At 36.9% G+C, this 20,252-nt stretch overlaps 1 protein-coding gene across 11 annotated transcripts in view; it reads left to right on the top strand.

The window, feature by feature from the left end:
* PDS5B (PDS5 cohesin associated factor B) overlaps nucleotides 1–20,252 on the top strand; it is a 180,745-nt gene that overhangs the window by 8,020 nt on the left and 152,473 nt on the right. Inside the window, exon 1 of one of the 11 annotated variants that reach the window (XM_077868149.1) lies at nucleotides 7,740–7,761. The exons of the other annotated variants lie outside the window; for them this stretch is intronic. The gene's annotated coding sequence lies outside the window, so the exon portion shown is untranslated. Of the gene's footprint in view, nucleotides 1–7,739; nucleotides 7,762–20,252 lie in introns of those variants that run through there. 11 annotated transcript variants of the gene reach the window in all.

Below are 20,252 nucleotides of genomic sequence, written 5' to 3'. Positions count from 1 at the left end.
TCCTATGAAGAGCACTTCAAGAATGCTGTACTTTTTGGCATATTGGTAGCATCCTCATTATTTTTTTGCTGCTTCATGCTGCTGCCAAATAATTGCCTCTGGTAGTTAACACCCATGGTCTTTTTTGAATTTTCTAATCTGTTGTGAATTTGGGAAATTAAATGTATTAAATAAGATTTTAGTGAGAACTTCGTGAGAAAAGGATATGTTTATGTGGCCTTATTCTGTCTCTTTGAATTAATTTCATTTTTAGTTTATTTTCTGGTTTGAGTTTATAGGACAAATAATTTGTAGATAAGTTAGGCTGATATAAATGTTTTCTTCTTCAAGGCTTCTACTAACTATATCCCTGACCCCTCTCTTAAATTTCCTGCGGTCTTTTTCTAGTGTAGTACTGTATAGGACACACTATCTCCAGTAAAATGTGTTAAAAACTGAGCTGCCTTCCTCTACCCTTTAACATCCTATCTTGGTTAATAACACAGATCTCTCTCTCTCTGTCTCTCTCTCTCTGTTTTTCAATAAATTGTAAGGGATGACTAGATTTGTTATCAAGTCAGAGAGATGAGAGATGACTTGATCCCTCCTTCTTTACTTTTCCTCTCAAATGAGTTATCAAATCCTGTTGATTCTGGGATCCCTGGGGTGGCACAGTGTTTTAGCGCCTGCCTTTGGCCCAGGGCGCGATCCTGGAGACATCGGGCTCCCGGTGCATGGAGCCTGCTTCTCCCTCTGCCTGTGTCTCTGCCTCTCTCTCTCTCTCTGTGTGACTATCATAAATAAATAAAAAATTAAAAAAAAAATCCAAATCCTGTTGATTCTGATACTGCATTTTCAAAGTATTTTTCTTAAATACTGTATGTACATTAGTACTTCAAAAGTGAAACAGCAAAAAGAGGAAAAAAGATACACAATCAGAAATTTCTCATCCTTCTCATCTCTTCCCATCTGTGGAGTTCCCAAATTCTTACAATAGTTTACTAATGTACTGATTTCTTCTATATCCTTTTGGGGATTTAAAAAATACAGCCATTACAAATATGTTTATCTTATCTCTCCTCTCCATACTCCCTCCCACCTACCCCTTCCTCCCCAAATGTCTTACATCGATGTTGGAAACTAACTGCTTTGTCTTTTACTTTTTCCACTTAATATACCCTGGAGATCTTAACTTATTAAGTATAAAGTGCTAGTGCTTGTGCATTCTCTCTACTATCCTTCTCTTGACAGCTGCAGAGTGTTCATTTTTACCTATGAACTACAGTTTAACTGGTAGTTTAAAATATTAGTTATCATTATACAGTAATGTAAAATAATTTTCCTGTAAAGCCCACTGATGGACAGCTGGATTGTTTCCAGTTTTTACTGCTACAAAAATTCTGCATTAAGCAACATTGTACATATATCATTTTTGTACTATGCAGGTGTGTCTGTAGGATAAATTCCTAGAAGTGGAATTGCTTGGTCAAAGATATATAGCTGTTATAATTTTGATAGATGTTGTTAAATTGTGTTTCATAGAGGTAATAACAGTAATGTGTATATGAGAATACTTGTTACCCTATATCCTGGCCAACACAGCATATAATCAAACTTTTTGGATTTTTGCCAGCGTGATAGGTGAAAAAATGGTATCTCAGTGTAGTTTTAATTAATGTTTCTCTTACAGGTAAAGCTGAGTGTCTTTCACGTTGTTAAGGGCCATCTTTATTATTATTTTTTTTCCTGTGAACTGTCTGATCTTAAATTCATTCACTTTTTCTGTTCATTTGGGAATTCTTAAATTTCTCTTCAGTCCATGTGCCATTGGTTTACTAAAAGTAAACACGACTTGCTCATTTGTCTGCATTTGTCTTCTGACAGGTCTGTCTGCTTCCACTTTCACTCCCTTCTAGGCTATTTCTTATACTGTTAATGGAGTGATAGTTTTAATCACAAATTTGAATGTGCCATTTCCTTGCTTAAAAACTATTCAGTGGCTCTTCAAGTTCTGTGTAATCCAAATACCTTAGTATTGGCATGGTACCTACCTACTACCATCCCAGGTTTTCCTGTCACTATGTCTTGGGCTCTGACCTCCAAAAAACATTGAACTGCTCATTGCTTCCTATTGTGTTAGACCCTTTGTCCTAAGTCTTTGTATGCATATATATTTCTCTGCTTGAAATGATCCATTCCTGATTGTCCACCTGTCCAGACTCTTGCTTTTCATCACCCGCCTAATAGGGTTTTCTGATACCTGACTCTTCATTTGGGCGATATGTGGTGGTTTTTTTCTCCTTCTCACAAGACCCTCTATATAGCTCTGTAATGGAAACCCTCATGTTATGTGTTATTTAAGTGTGTTTCTTGCCCTAGATGGTTAACCTTTGAGCGCATGAACTTTTAGTTATTTTGGAACCTAGCATAGTTTTTAGCACATAGTAGATAGTATTTAGTGTGTATGTACACACACTCTAAATATATATCTGGACCACTCAAGATTAAGAGAAAAAAAGGAAAATTAATACAATGAGCTCACAAATTCTTTTTTTTTAAATCAGTTTTTGATTTGTGTCAGGATGTAAACTAAATACAATAAAATGTACAGATCTTAGGTACTCACTTTGAGGTGTGACAGTTATATCCATGTAACCATTACCCAAAAGGTGATATTGAGCATTTTGTCCTCCCAGAAAGTTTCTTCATTTTCCTTTTCCATTCAATTCCCTCTCCCCCAAGCACTCTGATTTCTAACACCATAGATGAGTTTTGTTCTGTCTTCATACAGTGTGTCCAAAGAAGCACCTAGCTTCTTTGGCTGAACATCTATATCTCAATTTATTCATGAAGTTGAAAGTATCAAAAAATTTTTTTTTATTGCTGAAGTGAATTTCATTGATCAATATACCAAAGTTTATCTTTTCTTCTGTTGATGGACATTTGAATTTCCAGTTTTTTACCATTAAGAATAAGGCCTATATGGATCGTCATACAAACAGTCGCTTTCATTTTTTTTTTTTTTGAGTAAATACCTAGGAATGGAATTATGAGTTTATAGGCAGATGTGTGTTCAACTATATAAGAAACTTCCATATAGTTTTTAAAAGTAATTTTCCACCGTGAGTATGAGATTCTACATTCTTGCCAACCTTTGGATAATCAGTCTTACTCATTTTAGACATTTTATTTGATTTGAAATGGTTTCTTTTTTTTTTAAATTTTTTAAATTTATGATAGAGAGAGAGAGAGAGAGAGAGAGGCAGAGACACAGGCAGAGGGAGAAGCAGGCTCCATGAACCTGGAGCCCGATGTGGGATTCGATCCCGGGTCTCCAGGATCGCGCCCTGGGCCAAAGGCAGGCGCCAAACCGCTGCGCCACCCAGGGATCTCCAGGATCGCGCCCTGGGCCAAAGGCAGGCGCCAAACCGCTGCGCCACCCAGGGATCCCTTTTTTTTTTTTTTTTGAAATGGTTTCTCACTGTAGTTTTATTTTGGATTTCCTTAGTGGCTAATGATGTTGGGCAATTTTTCATATTAGTATTGATAGTGTATTTTGTTTTCTGAATGCATTTTCAAATATCTGCACATTAAAAAATTGGTTACCTTTTTATTGATGTGCAAGAATTCTTAATACAGTTTGGATACAAGTTCTTTTGTCACATTAGTGTGCTGAATATTTTTTCTCAGTTTCTCAGTTCTTTTCCATAATAGTGTATTTTGATGAAGTCTAATCAACTTTTTTCTTTAATAGCTTAATGCTTTTTTAGTCGTAAGAAGCCTTTGCCTCTCCAAAAGTCATGAAAATAACTTCCTGTGTTTTCTGTTAGAAGTTTCATAGTCTAAACTTTTACATATAGGGCTATGATCCATCTTGAATTATTACGTATGATGAAATAGGGGGTTGAGGTTCATTTTTAAAAATACATTTATCAGGCAGCCCTGGTGGCTCAGCAGTTTAGCTCTGCCTTCAGCCCAGGGCCTGATCCTGGAGTCCCAGGATCGAGTCCCACATCAGGCTCCCTGCATGGAGCCTGCTTCTCCCTCTGCCTGTGTCTCTGCCTTTCTCTCTCTCTCTCTCTCTCTGTGTCTCTCATGAATAAATAAATAAAATATTAAAAAAATACATTTATCCAATTCCAAATCCTTGCTTGAAAAAAACCCTTTCCTTTCCTGCAGGGAATGGCTTTTGTGGTTTTGTTCAGAGTCCTTTGAACTTACTTGTATAGATCTATAACTGGACTCAGTTCTGTTTTATTTATCTGTTTCTTTTATGCCAGTTTCATATTGTCTCTATTACCATAAGATTTGGAGTCAAATAGTGTGAATCTTCCAATAAGATTGGAAGTAAGTAAGTAAGTAAGCCACCAACTTACTCTCTATGGGATGTATTTCACATTTCACATATAAGTGAGACCATACAGTATCTATTTTGATTCATTTCACTCAGCACAATGCCCTCAAGTTGCATCTGTGTTGTTGCAAATGGCAAGATATCCTTTCTCTTGACTGAATGTGTTTTCTTGTATATAATATAGCTTTATCAATTCACCAGTTGGTAGGCACTTGGATTGTTGCTCTGTCTTGGTTAGTGTGAACAATGCTGCAGTGATTATGGGGGTGTTGGTGTTTTTACACCCATTTTAAAATAACATATCCTTCAGTTTTAGTATCTTGGTTCTTTTTTTTTTTTTTTAAAGTATTTCCATTTATCTGTGGAGATCTCTCATTGTGACCCTGTCCTCCATTAAGTCTTTCAACATATTTGTAGTAGCTCTAACATCCTTGTTTGTTAGTTCACTCATCTGAATTATTTTGTGGTCTTTTGTTAGCTGCTTTTTCCTACCTTTCATAATATGTCAGATTTTCCTTTTTTTTCTGAATTTTATTTTTTTATTCATGAGAGACACACAGAGATAGAGACATAGAGGGAGAAGCAGGCTCCCAATGGGGAGCCCGATGTGGGACTCGATCCCAGGACCCCAGGATCATGCCCTGAGCCGAAGGCAGACACTCAACCACTAAGCCACCCAGGTGTCCCTTTCCTGCTTATTTTTATGTCTAGAAAGTTGTAATTATAGAGTGAACAATGTGGATAATATATCATTTCTAAATTCTCCATTTTTCTTTGGTGAGTATGATTAAATTGCTGGCTGATCATCTTGAACTTGTGGTGGCTTGGTCTTATGCTTTAAGATGGGTCTGTTGAAAGCCTGAGGTGTTTTCTAATGCCGTGTCACTTGGCTGGATTCAAACTCCAGGCTTATGTCTCTGCAGTGGGAAACAGCTGATATTGCTGCTGAATTATTCAAACTTCCCAGTCGTTTTTTACTGGGTTCCTTGGACTCTTTCTTGAGCATACACAGTTCAAGGGTCCTTGAAGAATTTGAAGGAGTTTATATTAGTTTTTGAGGCTTCCCCTGTTGTGGCTCACTCTTTTACTGAATTTCCTCTGAGTTTCCAGCCACTCTGTGGCCATGAACTTGAGTAAAACTACAGCTATCTGCTTATGGTCTACTGGACTTGTGTTACTACAGACTAGCGGGGGAAAAGCTGGGAAAAGGGTAAAAGCCGTATAAATTTGAACCTGGTGTACTTCTGTTCTTTCAGTGGTCAAATCTCCCAGTTTCTACCAGTTCTTAGATGCCTTTTTTTTGGCCTTCAAATCATTTTTAAAAGCATTCTATCCAGAATTAATTAATTAATTAATTCATTCATTCATTCATTCATTCTATCTAGAATTTATAATTGACATCTGTGGAAGGGTTAGTGTCACAAGTAGACAAAAGCTATCCCACCGTTATTAGAACTCTTCATAGACTAATTTTCATTCATTTCAAACTAGGCCTTAAATCCCTTGGGAAGCCTGGGTGGTTCATTGGTTGAGCATCTGCCTTTGGCTCAGGATGTGATCCCAGAGTGCCAGGATTGAGTCTCACATCAGGCTCCCTGCCGGGAGCCTACTTCTCCCTCTGTCTATGTCTCTGCTTCTCTTTCTGTCTCTCTCATGAATAAATAAGTAAAATCTTAAAAAAAAATATATATAGTTGCTCTTAACACACACCTTGTTTTATTTAGAGTTACACATTTTTAGAGTAAGGTAGAAGCTCACTATTGTTTCAGTTACATATAGTTAGTCTGAGTAGGTAATCATGTAGTGAAGAGCCAGGAGCTAAAGAATGTTTATGAAGGCTGGTAAAAGGGACAACTATGTTTTTGCTGCTATTCCTTCACCCCATTTTTGGCAGGAACTTTTGACAGACAGCAGTTTGGGACATATGGGACCAGATAGTATTGGGGGGGAAGTGTCATTTTTTTCAACTGTCTTCCACCTTAGTATTTCTGCTTTGTGGCAAAAGTACTAAAATCCAAGGGTTTCAACTGCTTTGCTCTCAATTTATGTCCATGGTAGGGGTGTTAGACATGTGTTTTTCTTTAAGTGGTTAGCTAGGGACCAGCTCAGGTCCACAGGGCCCTTCAGGATCATTCTATAAAAACTTGAGTTTGTGGTTCTCCCTTTTATACAGATATAAAAAAGAAAAAAGTGTATTAAAGGGGGAACTAGGTGAGTTGGTTTAGACATGGCACATTTTTTTTTTTTTTTAAGATTGTATTTATTTATTCATGAGAGACACCGAGAGAGAGAGAGAGAGGCAGAGACACAGGCAGAGCGAGAAGCAGGCTCCAATGCAGGAAGTCCCTGATGTGGGACTTGATCCTGGGATTCTGGAATCACGCCCTGAGCCAAGGGCAGACATTCAACTGCTGAGCCACCCAGGCGTCCCTACATGGCACATCTTTTTTTTTTTTTTTTTTTACATGGCACATCTTTTAAGAGATTTGTTGCTTTGTATTTTCAACATGCATCTAAGGTCAACATTAATATAGCCTAAAAACACTAATACATTAAGGTGTGCTAATTTTTAATTTTCTTGAATTTGGACAGTCTATTTTGTTTTAATGTTACTATAACTTTATAAGAATGTAGTTTTTAAAATTTGAACTTGTCCCTTTAGAAAGTAAATGCACTTCACACTTACTGTTCTTCAGGTAAATCCTAAAGTGTTTTTGTTGATGGAAAGAAAGCGAGTTTCATGATAGTCTTAATATGTGATATTTTACTTTTTCTTTTCAGTTGGGTGGGTGTAATATGAGTTGGAGAAGAGAAAGGTGGGCACGTTCAGGCCTTTGCACAGTATTCTAATCCTAAGTAACATTTTCATTTCTATCATTTAGGGTTTGGTTAGAGAAGTAAAATTACTGTAATGGTTGGTTTTTACCAATTGCGAGAACTGGATATATACTCCTGAGAGTGGTGCTACGCTTGAAGTCAGGCGTGTTGACGTGTGTGAAGGGAAGATAGACATTAATGGAGAAGGTTAAACTGAAATGTGGAGGGGCACCTGAGTGGCTCAGTGGTTGAACGTCTGCCTTTGGCTCAGGGCATGATCCCAGGGTCCTGGGATTGAGTCCTGCATCAGGCTCCCTGTACGGAGCTTGCTTCCCTCTCTGCCTATGTCTCTGCCTTTGTCTGTCTCTCATGAATAAATAAAATCTTTAAGAAAAAAGACCCCTGAAACATGGAAAGAACATTTGGAACTTAGAAGTAGCTAGAACCTACAACCTTGAAGTTCTACCTTCATTGTTCTTTCAACTGCTTCCAAACCTGCAACTTTGATGATGTAGATAATCTATAGTAGGGGTGGCATACCTTGACCATGGAACTGCACACAACCTACCCCAGTATAACTTGGAAAAACAAAGGAGGAGTTCCAGTAGGAGGTAGGGGAACTATGGGCGGAGTAGCTATCTCATACCAACAAAGGTGGACCCAAAGATCCATGACAGTGTGGGAAGTGCAATACTACCTAACCTTTTGATGAAGTTCTGAATATGACTGTTGTTTAACTTTTATCTTCTGAATTTCATGGGAATGTCTTCTGAGGCCGATCTTAACTAACTGCAACCATGCAGGGAGTGAAATTTGCAACCTAGCTGAAATGTAGTTGCAACCTAGCTGAAAATGAAAAACCATCACAGTCCATTCTTTGACCCCATGGCACCTGTATACACCTCTTTTCATCATATTTAACTTGGTCATTTGTAAAACTACATATATTTTTAAAGATTGATTATTTATTTATTTATTTATTTATTTATTTATTTGAGACACAGAGGCATAGGCAGAGGCAGAAAGAGACCCACAGGGAGCCTGATGTGGAACTTGATTCCGGGACTCCAGGATCATGCCTTGGGTTGAAGGCAGATGCCTAACCGTGGAGCCACTCAGGCATCCCTCAAAACTATATTTTGGATGAACATAATGCAACTATCCTTTTCCAACTGTTAACATACAAATATTCTTAAGAGAGGAAAGAAAATGCTTTTATCTACAGTCGGGTTCATTTTTTTCCTGCTTAAGTCACATTTTCTAGTTAATATCCTGTAACTTAAGTACTGATTCGAGATTAGCTACTGTTAGATGGTTGTAAAAAGGGAGATAAAAAGTAAGTTGGCTAATATATATACTAATTTCTTATATCAAAATAGGAAGAAATAGTAGAATGTTCATTTCTGTAACTAATTATGTGGTTGAAGTTGCGATCTATAATTGCCTTTTCTTGCTGTCATTCCACGTACTCTCTATTCTTGGCAAGTACCTCAGCTGGTTGTGGTTGCTTGCCTGGTAGGATGACTCAAGGCTTTATTCCTTGAGGGTCTGGGTCATTAGCAGTCCTGGCTGGATTGACTTTAATCACATTACATGGAAATACTAAGTGGTGTCCCAGAGGAACTCTTGCATTTGAGACATTTTTTTTTTTTTTTTTTTTAAAAGCTCCTCTGTGTAGTGGCAACCCAGCTTCCTCTTGATAGTAAGATCCCTCGACCCCAGTTAGTTCTGTAATCTCCTTTGTTGATTCATCGGCACGAAAAGCAGTAAGTGGCTGAGTGGTGATCTCAACTTCCAGTTTAATGGAATCATTGCTGTATCTCTTGGTGGAAACAAAGATCTACCAAGGGAACTATATGGGCATAGTTGCATATAGGTGGGTAGATGATGTGATGTGTTGCAGATCAGTGAATTGGGAAGCAAAGTAAATGATTTAAGAGTAAGAATGAGTTAATAAAAGTCAGTATAGGTACATTTCAGGAAACAGTTTATCAGGATACTCTGTACCTATTATAAAAAAAATATGTAGTTTTTTTTATTATCTAACTTATGTTAGTGGAAAGGTGGTTATAGCAATGTAGTTCTAATTCTAGGTCCAATATGCTTTTTGGATTTTTTTTTTTAACCTAAAGGAGAAAACAAGAATTATATTTAGTATTTTGAGCCTTTATAAATTTTTAATAACATGAAATAGCATAAATGACATCTCTTTTTCACAAAGGAAAATGCTATGGTAGTATTGCATGTCATGTCTACTCTGAAGCTAGAAGTTCTATAATGTAGGTAGCAGTAAGTGGGAGGGTGAACTTGGATCCAGACGGCCTGGCTTTAAATTCCAGCCCTTCTCCTTACCATGAATTTCAATAGATTATTGCTCTGTAACCACCATATCCCCTCGCAAAAAAAAAAAAAAAAAAAAAAAATTTTGTTGGCTTAAAATGATTGTATTTTATTCATGAATCTGTGGATCAGATGGATGGTTCTGATCATCTGGGCTAGATTTGGCTCATTTCATCTGGATCACTTATATATCTCTGGTCACCTGGAAGGTTGGTGGTGCTCTAGGGTGCCTTCTCACATTTCTGGTGGGTTACTGGCTCTTATGGGGTGACTGAGGTACATGTCTTTCATTATTCATCAGGCTAGTCTGGGCTTGTTCACATGGCAGTATTCTTGGAAAGGTAGTGGAAACCTGTGAGATTTCTTGAGATCTACCCGTGGAACTGGCATGTTTCTTTTGTTCTGTTTATTGGCTAAGACAAATTAAGAGATCAGGTAAGATTGAAAGTGAGAAATCAACTGCCTTCTTATGGTAAGAGCCACAGGGAGTATGGATACTAGAGAGTTGGGGCCATTTTATAATCATCCTGCCATACAATGTGATCTTGCACAAATTTCTTCATCTCTCTAAATCTGTTTCCTAACCTATAAAAATGGTTAGGTGAAAAATACTTTCTGGGATGATTTTGAGGATAATGTATGTAAATTGCTTATGGTAGTGTCTTGATATACAAAGGATTTTTTGTTTTGTTGCTGTTGTTTTTCTTAATCTTAAAATACTTGCCTTTAAGAGCCAGTACAACTTGTTTAAAAATGTGGACTCTGGAACTTGTCCCACTCCTTCCTAGCTCTTCAGCCTTGGGCAGATTACTTAGCTTTTTTATGCCTCACTCTTAGGAAAAGAGGTTATTTATTTTGCAAGGTTGGTAAGGATTAAATGAACTAATACATATTAAGTGTTTAGGAACTGTGAGCACTGTTTGGGTACTTGAAACGTTGCTTTTCCTCCTTCTCTTAGTACTACACTGTTGTGCCTTTAATCCAAACCTTTTAAAACGTTACTGAAAAGTTTAGTTGTGGCTGAAATTCCATTCTTTCCTTTTTAGAGCCATCTGATTTTTTAATGAAGCAATGTTAATCTTTATGGTTAGTTTGCCAGTATATTTATGGATTTTACTGATGTAAATTCATTACATAGAGACCTCTCAAGTTGGAGAAAAACTATCCCGTATTTTGTTATTTTACCTTTGTAAGCTTTTCTTGCATAATGTCATTTATTTCCATGTCTTCCGTTCTTTGTTCCCCCCACACCAACATCTGAAGTTTCCTCACACTCTTCTCTTTGATGCTTGTTACTTTTCATTTAGTCCAGGCCCCCTTCTCTTTATGCTTGTGGCTTCTGGTTTTGGGAAGTCCTCATTTTTACTTAAATAAGTAGCCTCTTAACCAGTTTCTTAACTCCCTTCTTCCATTCCATCCTCCAGGAACTGTCAAGATAATTTACGTAACAGATGTTTGATAATTTTACTTCCTTGGTTAAAATTTTTTTAAACTTCCATTGCTGGGGATCCCTGGGTGGCTCAGCGGTTTGGCGCCTGCCTTTGGCCCAGGGCGTGATCCCGGAGTACCGGGATCGAGTCCCATGTCGGGCTCCTGGCATGGAGCCCGCTTCTCCCTCTGCCTGTGTCTCTGCCTCTCTCTCCTCTCTCTATGACTATCATGAATAAATAATAAAAAAAAAAATAAAAAAAAATAAGCTTCCATTGCTTTCAAGAAAAAATAAATGTGAGAATTCAAGGTTCTTGATGAATCTGCTTGTGCTGCCCTTTCCAATAGAATCTTTAGTTTGTAATAGAATTTCTGCGTCCTAACATATATGAAGTTATTGAGGACTTTCATGTATTCTCTTGTACTTTGCATGTGCTTTTAATTTCATCTGAAACCCTGTACCTTGGTTTGTTTTGTTGGCAAACTTTCAGACTGCATTTTTAAAAAGATTTAGCCCAAGTGTGATTTTTTTTTTTTTTTCAGAGGTTTCCTTATCCTTACTACACAATTGAGACTTCTTTGCTGGTCTGGTGTATGCTTTTATGATAGCATTTATCACATAGCTGTTTTTAAACATCTTTGCTTAGGTTTGACTCACATTGACTTCACTGAAATGTGCAGTTCAGTGGTTTAGTATATTTACAGCGTTGTACATTCATTCCCAGTCACTTTTAGAATATTTTCATTGTTCTAAAAGGAAACCCACATCTCTTCACCAGCACTACCTAACATACCTATCTCCCTACAACCACTAGTCTATTTTTTGTTTCTATAAATCTGTGTATTTTGTATATTTCATATTAATGGAATCATTTCATATTTGGTTCTCTGTAATTGGCTTTCATGTAACAAAATGTTTTCAAAATTAATCCATGTTGTATATAACAGTATGTTAGTTTTTTAAATTGCCAAATATTTCATTGTATGCTATATTATTATTCATTAGTTGGGCATTTGGGTTGTTTCCCCTTTTTAGCTATTATGAGCAATATTAACATTTGGGCACAAGTTTACGTGTAGACATGTTGTTATTTCTCTTGGGTATGTACCGAGGATGGAATTGCTGATCATGTAGTAAATCTGTTCTACTGTTTGGGGAAATGCTAGACTATTTTCCAAAGATGTTGCACCATTTTACATTACCACCATCACTGTGTGAGGGTTTCAGTTTTTCTACATCCTTGCCTATACTTGTCTATCTTTTGAGTATAGCGGTAGATGTGATCTGGTATCCCACTGTGTTTGTGGTTTTTTATTTTCTGATGGTTAGTGATGTTGAGCATTTTTTTATGTGTGTATTAACTATTTGTATATCTTATTTGAAAAAATATTCATATGTCCATTTTAAAATTGGGTTGTCTTTTTATTACTAGTCTAATAGCTTTTTATATGTATTTTGAGTACAAGTCTTGTACCAATATGTGAGTTTTATTTATTTTTTTACATTTCCTCTCATTCTTTTGGTTGTGTCTTCACTCTCTTGATGTTAACCTTTTAAATACGAACTTTTTGTTTTTTGATATAAATCCCCACTTGTCCTTAGTATATTTGAAATTAAGCTCAACCTCTCTCTCCTCTGTTTTGTTAGTCTTGGTACTTGAAGGGCTCCAGCATAGGCTACTGTGGCATAAAAATTATTTCAAGAAGGTATTTGAGTTCCTGAAATCTCTTAAACTGCCAAAAAGCAGAGCCTCCTCAAAGAACTCAGTCATAAATTTCCTTCCCAGTAGCAGCCAGAGAAGATTGACTTTTATCCCTGGAGATGAGAAGTCTCCATACCACACCCAAAACGGACATTGTCAGAAAACTACCATATATTTCCCATCTCTTTTCCTAAGGGCCCATATATCATGTCCCAAAAAAATTTTTTTGTGTTTTCCTGTAAATACTCTTCCTCCTTTCACCTATTAAGATGGTATATAAGCCCCATATTCTAAACACCTCCTTGAGTTACATTTTTCTGTGAACTGCAGCATATACACATGTGAATAAAAATCTATCTTCTTTCTAGCTAATTTGCTGTAGCATCGTAGAAAAATCATTTTTTCTACCTATTCTAGGTTTATTAGCTGGGGTCATGCAACTTAATTAATGAAAGACAATAGTAAGAGAAAAACAAGTTCATTAACTTGTGCATTTGACATTCAAATGAATATTCATTGATGAGTAACTCAAAAAGTTCATTGGAACTTGGGCTTATACAGTTTCTTAACAAAAGAGCAATACATTTTTTAGATAGAGACAAAACAAAGGTAAAAGACTTGGAGCTTCTCTAAGGGTAGCACATTGTGGGAAATTATAAATAGGGGGACTGATGGAACCAAAGTGCTGGATAGTAAAGTTAAAACATGTTTTTAATGGAGATATAATTGACATACATTTGAAACTAATGCGATGTTATATAACATGACTTGACATTTGTATCTATTGCAAAATGACTGCCACAGTAAATCTAATATCTGTTACCACATATAGTTATAATTTTTTTTCTGAGAACTTTTAAGACTTACTCTCTTAGTTATTCAAACATATTTTGCATTATTAACTATAACCACCATGCTGTAGACATTACGTTCCCAAGACCTAGTTATCTTATACCTGGAAGTTTGTACTTTTGACTACCTTTACCCATTTCACCCACTTACACTATCTGCCTTTGGCAACCACCAGTCTGTTTCCTTTGTCTATGTTTTTTTTTTTTTTAATTTTTATTTATTTATGATAGTCACACAGAGAGGTGGGGGGGGGGGGCAGAGACACAGGCAGAGGGAGAAGCAGGCTCCATGCAACGGGAGCCCGACGTGGGATTCGATCCTGGGTCGACAGGATCGCGCCCTGGGCCAAAGGCAGGCGCCAAACCGCTGCGCCACCCAGGGATCCCTCCTTTGTCTATGAATTGAGGTTTTTTGAAGGGTTTTTTTGGTTAAAGATTCTACCCCTCAGTGAGATTGTACAATATTTGTCTTTCTCTGACTTACTAAGTGTAATACGTTCAAGGTCCATCTATGTTGCAAATGGTGAGATTTCCTTTTTATGGCTGAATGATATTTCTGTGTGTGTATATATACACACACACTTTATCCATTAATAGGCATGTTACTTCCATTTCTTGGCTGTTGAAAATAATGCTGCATTGACCATGGCGATGTGTATGTCTTTTGTGTTCATTTCCTTTGGATAAATGCCAAGAAGTGGAGGGTATTGTGTGGAGGCACAAGAGTTTTAAATTTTACTCATGCCCAGTTTATTTTTGTTACCATTTGAGTTTTTGGTATGTCTAAGAAACCATTGCCTGATCCACAATCGCAAAGATTTAAATATGTGGTTTCTTCTAAAGATTTTACAGTTTTAAGTCTTATATTTAGGTTTTTGGTCAATTTTGAGTTAACTTTTTGTATATTATTTGAGATACATGTGCAAATTCATTCTTTTACATATGGATAACCTGTTCTACTGGTACCGTATGTTGAAAAGACTGTTCTTTCCCCATTTCATTGTTTTGGCTTTCTTGTCAAGTCAATTGATTGTAAATATAAGGGTTTATTTGTGGACTCCCAGTTCTTTTCCATTCTGCATATACTTATGCTAATATTACACTTAGTTACTGTAGCTTTGTATTAATTTATGAAATAGAGAAATGCCAGTTTTCCAAAAAGCTTTGCTACTCTTTTTTAAGATTAGTTTTTGTCTATTTTGGGTTCATTGAATTTCTTTTTTTTTTTTTTTTTAAAGTTTTATTTTTTTATTATTATTTTTTTTTATGATAGGCACACACAGAGAGAGAGAGAGGCAGAGACACAGGCAGAGGGAGAAGCAGGCTCCATGCATCGGGAGCCCGATGTGGGATTCGATCCCGGGTCTCCAGGATCGCGCCCTGGGCCAAACGCAGGCGCCAAACCGCTGCGCCACCCAGGGATCCCCGGTTCATTGAATTTCTATATAAATGATAGGATGAGCTTGTAAGTTTCAGGAACCTTGTTAGCTGGCATTCACAGTGAATTTTAATACTCAATATGGCTTTTAAATAGTTATTTAATGATTTCTTATATGAGGAGGCCAAATAGAAATTATATTTACTTCTCCATAGGTAGAAACATTCAGAATGGTTAAGTGAGTTGTTTATGGTCACAATTAGTGGGTCAAGCCAAAACATTTTGATTATTGACTCCAAATGTTAGCTTTTCACTCCACCTTCCAGATGATTCGTCTTTTTTTCTCTTAAGAGTTTTGTTAGAGGTTTAGTGTTTAAGACTATTATGGTTGAACATTAGTAGAGAGTGATTTGGCTGAATGAGTTTGTCCCTTTTATTGACTTTTATTCATGTATGTATAAAGTAAACGTACAAGGTATAAGTGAATAGATTCATGAGTTTTTACAAATGAAATGTTCCCTTGTAACCAACATTCAGATCAAGAAACAGACATTAGCAACACCCCAGAACACCTTCTTTGTGCCACCTTTGGTACTCCTCCAGGGGGCTGTTACCCAAACTTGTAACATCATACATTGGTTTTCCTCATTTTTGAATTTTAGATAAATTGAGTTATACTGTGTGTAGTTTTTTGTGTGTAACTCACTTTACTCGACATAATTTTAAGATTCATCTGTATTATGTATGAACATAGTATGTCGTGTGTAGTAGAATAAGCAGAGGTAAGCCTGGCACTTTTATTATTGAATTGCTTCATGTGATTTTCATTGACTTATCAGTTAATCACATAATTGTTTTGTCCAAAGCTGAACTGAGATTCTTGGTGATTAGAATTTTGGTACCATGATTAGAGGGATACCGGACATATAGAGGTGAAGTAGGCTACCATGATGATTTTTTTATATGATGCTTGTGTATTGAATCATGAGTAGGCAGTTGCTAGTGAGACTGACTGCAGTTTATTACTTTGGATCTTTTCTGTAATTTTTATCTCTTTGTGACACTTTTGTAAAGAATGTGATAAGAAAGTCTGTACCTTTAGACATTTATAGACCTGATTACCATGGTTTAATGAAGAGAGCATGGGCTGTGGGATTAAATCTAGAATGAATTCCACCATTATCAATTACAAGTGTTACAACTTTGTGGGCTGTTGACATGTTTTTCCTGTTAATATCTAGTTATGAACGTTACATATCTCAGGATTGCTAGAAAGATGAGTAATGCAGAATTCTTTTTTTTTTTTTTTTTTTTTTTAAGATCTTATTTATTCATGAGAGACAGGCAGAGACACAGGCAGAGGGAGAAGCAGGCTCCATGCAGGGAGCCCTCTGTGAGACTGTATCCGGGGACTCTGGGACCACACCCTGAGCCAAAGGCAGATGCTCATCCACTGAGCCACCCAGGCATCCCGTAATGCAGAGTTCTTAAAAATAACATATAGTTCTTGGAAAATAGGTCCTCAGCAAATATTAGTTTTATTCTTTGATTTATGATGTGGTAGATACAGTAATTTGCCAGTCAAGAAGTAGGCTTGTTTTCAAAAAGAGTATTTTTATAACTTAACTGCCTACAGGCAAAGAATTGCTTCATTCTGTGAAATATACTGCATCTTGGGTTCTAGAAGTTTCTCAAGATCCTAAGCTAGCAATGGCAATTACTTTTTCTCCTCCTCAAAAATGTTTATATTTTAAAAACATCGTTTTGCCTTTTCAGTGTAATTTTGGCCCCTGACCTGGGTCAGTCTTTAAATTAATCTCATCAATTTTAGTTTTGCATGTTTTTTTTTTTTAATTTTTTTTTATTTATTTATGATAGTCACAGAGAGAGAGAGAGAGGCAGAGACACAGCAGAGGGAGAAGCAGGCTCCATGCATCGGGAGCCTGATGTGGGATTCGATCCTGGGTCTCCAGGATCGCGCCCTGGGCCAAAGGCAGGCGCCAAACCGCTGCGCCACCCAGGGATCCCTAGTTTTGCATGTTTATACGAAAAATTACTTAATTTTTTATTGCAGAACATGTAGGTAATTCTTGATATTTTGTTATTATACCTGCCTTTGCATTATAAGCCCAGAATGCAATTTCTTGGTATCATGGCATGTGGAGAAAGGAAGAGTCAAGTGATTGGAATAAAAACAGAGCCAAGAGCAGAAATGGAACTATGCCGAAAACCTTATCTACTTTGGGGTTATTTCCCAAGACAATAAACCCTTTTTGTTTTTGAAGGTAATTTTGGGGGAATTTTGTTCCTTGACAGTTCAAGAATCCAAATGGTAATTGTGACTACCCTTATCTTGTGTTTGTCTAAGTGGTAATGTTCTAGTGTTTTGTAATTAAGTTTAATTATTTGCTCTTTACTCTGAAAAGCAGTTTATCATATTTAAGAACTTCTCTTCGTGATTTGCTCTGAGTGGTTTAAATAAATCAGGAATAGTGAATAGTTTAATTTACATAATTTTGTGCTTCCCCCCCCCCTTTATCTATTAATATAACTTACTCATTAATAGAACTTCTGATATTGCTAGTCCTTTGCAGAAAGAACTCATTTCCAGGAAGAGAGATCTTACCCTAGTGTGACAGTGAAAATCATGTGCATTTTCTCTCCTCTAAAACAAATTCCTGAACTGCGGTTCTTTGGCTAGAAGTACTGTATCCCCATCAGCTTAAATTGGTTTTATCCTAAACCATTTATTTACTCTCCTGAGGGATGGAATTATCCGTATCATCTTGGCCGGTTAGAAGTTATTTAATGAAGTTACATGTTACTACCACCTCAAATTTGTTGTGGCTGCATCAGAGAGGATGTGGTAATTGTACAGGAGGCAGCAGCGTATCCACATTGTTTTGGATATCTTGGTATTTAGGAATATGAGATAAATAAGAGTCCGAAAATTGGAAAGGAAGAGACCAGTGTGACATACACTGCTACTGCTGTTGGTTTCTTTCTTTCTTTTTTTTTTTTTTTTAATATTTATTTGTTTATTTATTTTATGATAGTCACAGAGAGAGAGAGAGAGGCAGAGACACAGGCAGAGGGAGAAGCAGGCTCCATGCACTGGGAGCCTGATGTGGGATTCGATCCCGGGTCTTCAGGATCACGCCCTGGGCCAAAGGCAGGCGCCAAACCGCTGCGCCACCCAGGGATCCCTGCTGTTGTTTTCTTTATGGCAGATAGAACTCATTTGTTACATGTGCTTGGGAGGGGGCTGCTGGTCCCTATTGGATACCAAGGTTTAATAAGAATAGTTATTAAACGAACCATGGCAACTTGATTTCTCTTATTAGCATCTGGTTTAATATTGCCTTTATTACCTGTTTCATTTTTTTGCTAGTTCAGTGGGTATAAAATCTTTCCTCACTGTGGTCTTAATTTGTATTTTTCTCATTATTAAGGAGATTGGAGGCAACTTGTCAAATGTCTTTTGGGTATTCTTGTTCTTTTGTGATGCACCTGATAGTGCCTTGTTTTTCTTCACTATTAATAAATGTTCTTTGAAAAATTGAGTAGCAAATATTTTTGCCCACATTGAGATTGTTTTTCGCAAAACACTGAAAAAGAAAAAAAACCTTAATTTTGATGTAATATTTATCAATTTTTTCAATAGTTTATGTATTAAGGGTTTATTTATATTTATTTTGGTTTAATCTTTCTAGATTTGGGTACTAAAAAAGTGTTCTTTTAAGCTTTTTGTCTTTAATTTCAGTTCACTGGGGATGCTTTTCTTCCCCACCAGTAGTGGGGTAGTGATTGTCCAGGGAAAAATGAATTTCAATCCATTTTCTGAGCTTCATTTATTAAAGAGTCCATCTTTTCTGCGGCAAAACTGATTGTTATAGTCAAGCTTCCGCATATGTATGGGTTTGTTTCTAGACTCAGGTCTGTAGTATATGATTTGGTGGTTTCTCCTCACTGTAATAATAACACATTGGCTTAATGACGATAGCCTCATATACGTTTTGCTATCTGATAGGGCAAATGCCCCCACTCTATTTTTCAGGGATATTTCAGCGTTTTGTATGTCCAGGTAACTTTAAAATCCATTGCTAAGATCTTTGGGTAGTTCTGTTTAATTTCTGTGTCTGTCAAATCCTTTCAGGAAAATTGACATATTTATAATACATAGTGTATTTTTATAATCATTTAGGTTTTGTATGACTAGTAAGATGTTATAATTTTTTTTACATATGTCTTAGATATATGGTTAGATTCTAAAAAGCCTCCTTATAATCTGCTTCTTGATTTTTAAATTACATTTTTACCGACTTTGGTATATGGAAATCATTTTTTTTTTTTTTTTATGATAGTCACACAGAGAGAGAGAGAGAGAGAGAGGCAGAGACACAGGCAGAGGGAGAAGCAGGCTCCATGCACCGGGAGCCTGACGTGGGATTCGATCCCGGGTCTCCAGGATCGCGCCCTGGGCCACAGGCAGGCGCCAAACCGCTGCGCCACCCAGGGATCCCGGAAATCATATTTTTTAAACTAATCTGTCTACCTTGCTAAGCTTTTACTTTCCTAATATTTTGTTCTTGAATTTCAGTATAGCCAACTATATCACCTGCAAATAATGAGACTAATTTTTTTAAAAAATCCTTATACCATTGATTTCTTTTTCTTAGTGCATTGGCTAGAATCTTATGGTAAATATTAAAAAGTGGAAGTGATAGTGGGATCCTGTTTGTTTTTGGCTTTAGAGGGATCTATGCTTGATGTTTTTCACCATTAAGAATGTTTGTTGTTGGTTTTTCGTAGATGATCTTTATCAGGTAAGCACATTTTCTTTGTGTTGTTTTTAGCACCTGGGTACTGATTTCTGCATCTATTGAGATTTCTTCTTTCAATTTGTCAATGTGGTGAATGATACTGATAGATTTTTCTGGTTATAAACGAACTTTGGCATTAAGATAACCCAGACTTGGTCATGATATAGCTGTACTGTCCAATTAGTAGTAGTCGCTAGCTACATGTGGTGCTTTAAATTAATGAAAGGTGTTTTTTTTTTTTTTAAAGATTATTTATCAGAGAGAGAGAGAGAGAGAGATTGAGAGGCAGAGACAAAGGAGGAGGGAGAAGCAAGCTCCCTGTCGGGAGCCCGACGTGGGACTTGATCCCGGGACTCCAGGATCGCGCCCTGGGCCAAAGGCAGGTGCTAAACCGCTGAGCCACCCAGGGACCCCCCCCCCCTTTTTTTTTTTTAAAGATTTATTTATTTATTTATCATAGAGAGTTTTTTTTTTTTTTTTTAAGATTTTATTTATTCATGAGAGAGACAGAGAGGCAGAGACATAGGCAGAGGGAGAAGCAGGCTCCATGCAGGGAGCCTGATGTAGGACTCGATCCCA

This window comes from Canis aureus, chromosome 24 (genome assembly GCF_053574225.1).
Source record: "Canis aureus isolate CA01 chromosome 24, VMU_Caureus_v.1.0, whole genome shotgun sequence".
NCBI classification, from domain to species: Eukaryota; Metazoa; Chordata; class Mammalia; order Carnivora; family Canidae; genus Canis; species Canis aureus.
Note: the sequence above shows the minus strand (reverse complement) of the source record. Positions and strands in the feature narration are given on the sequence as shown.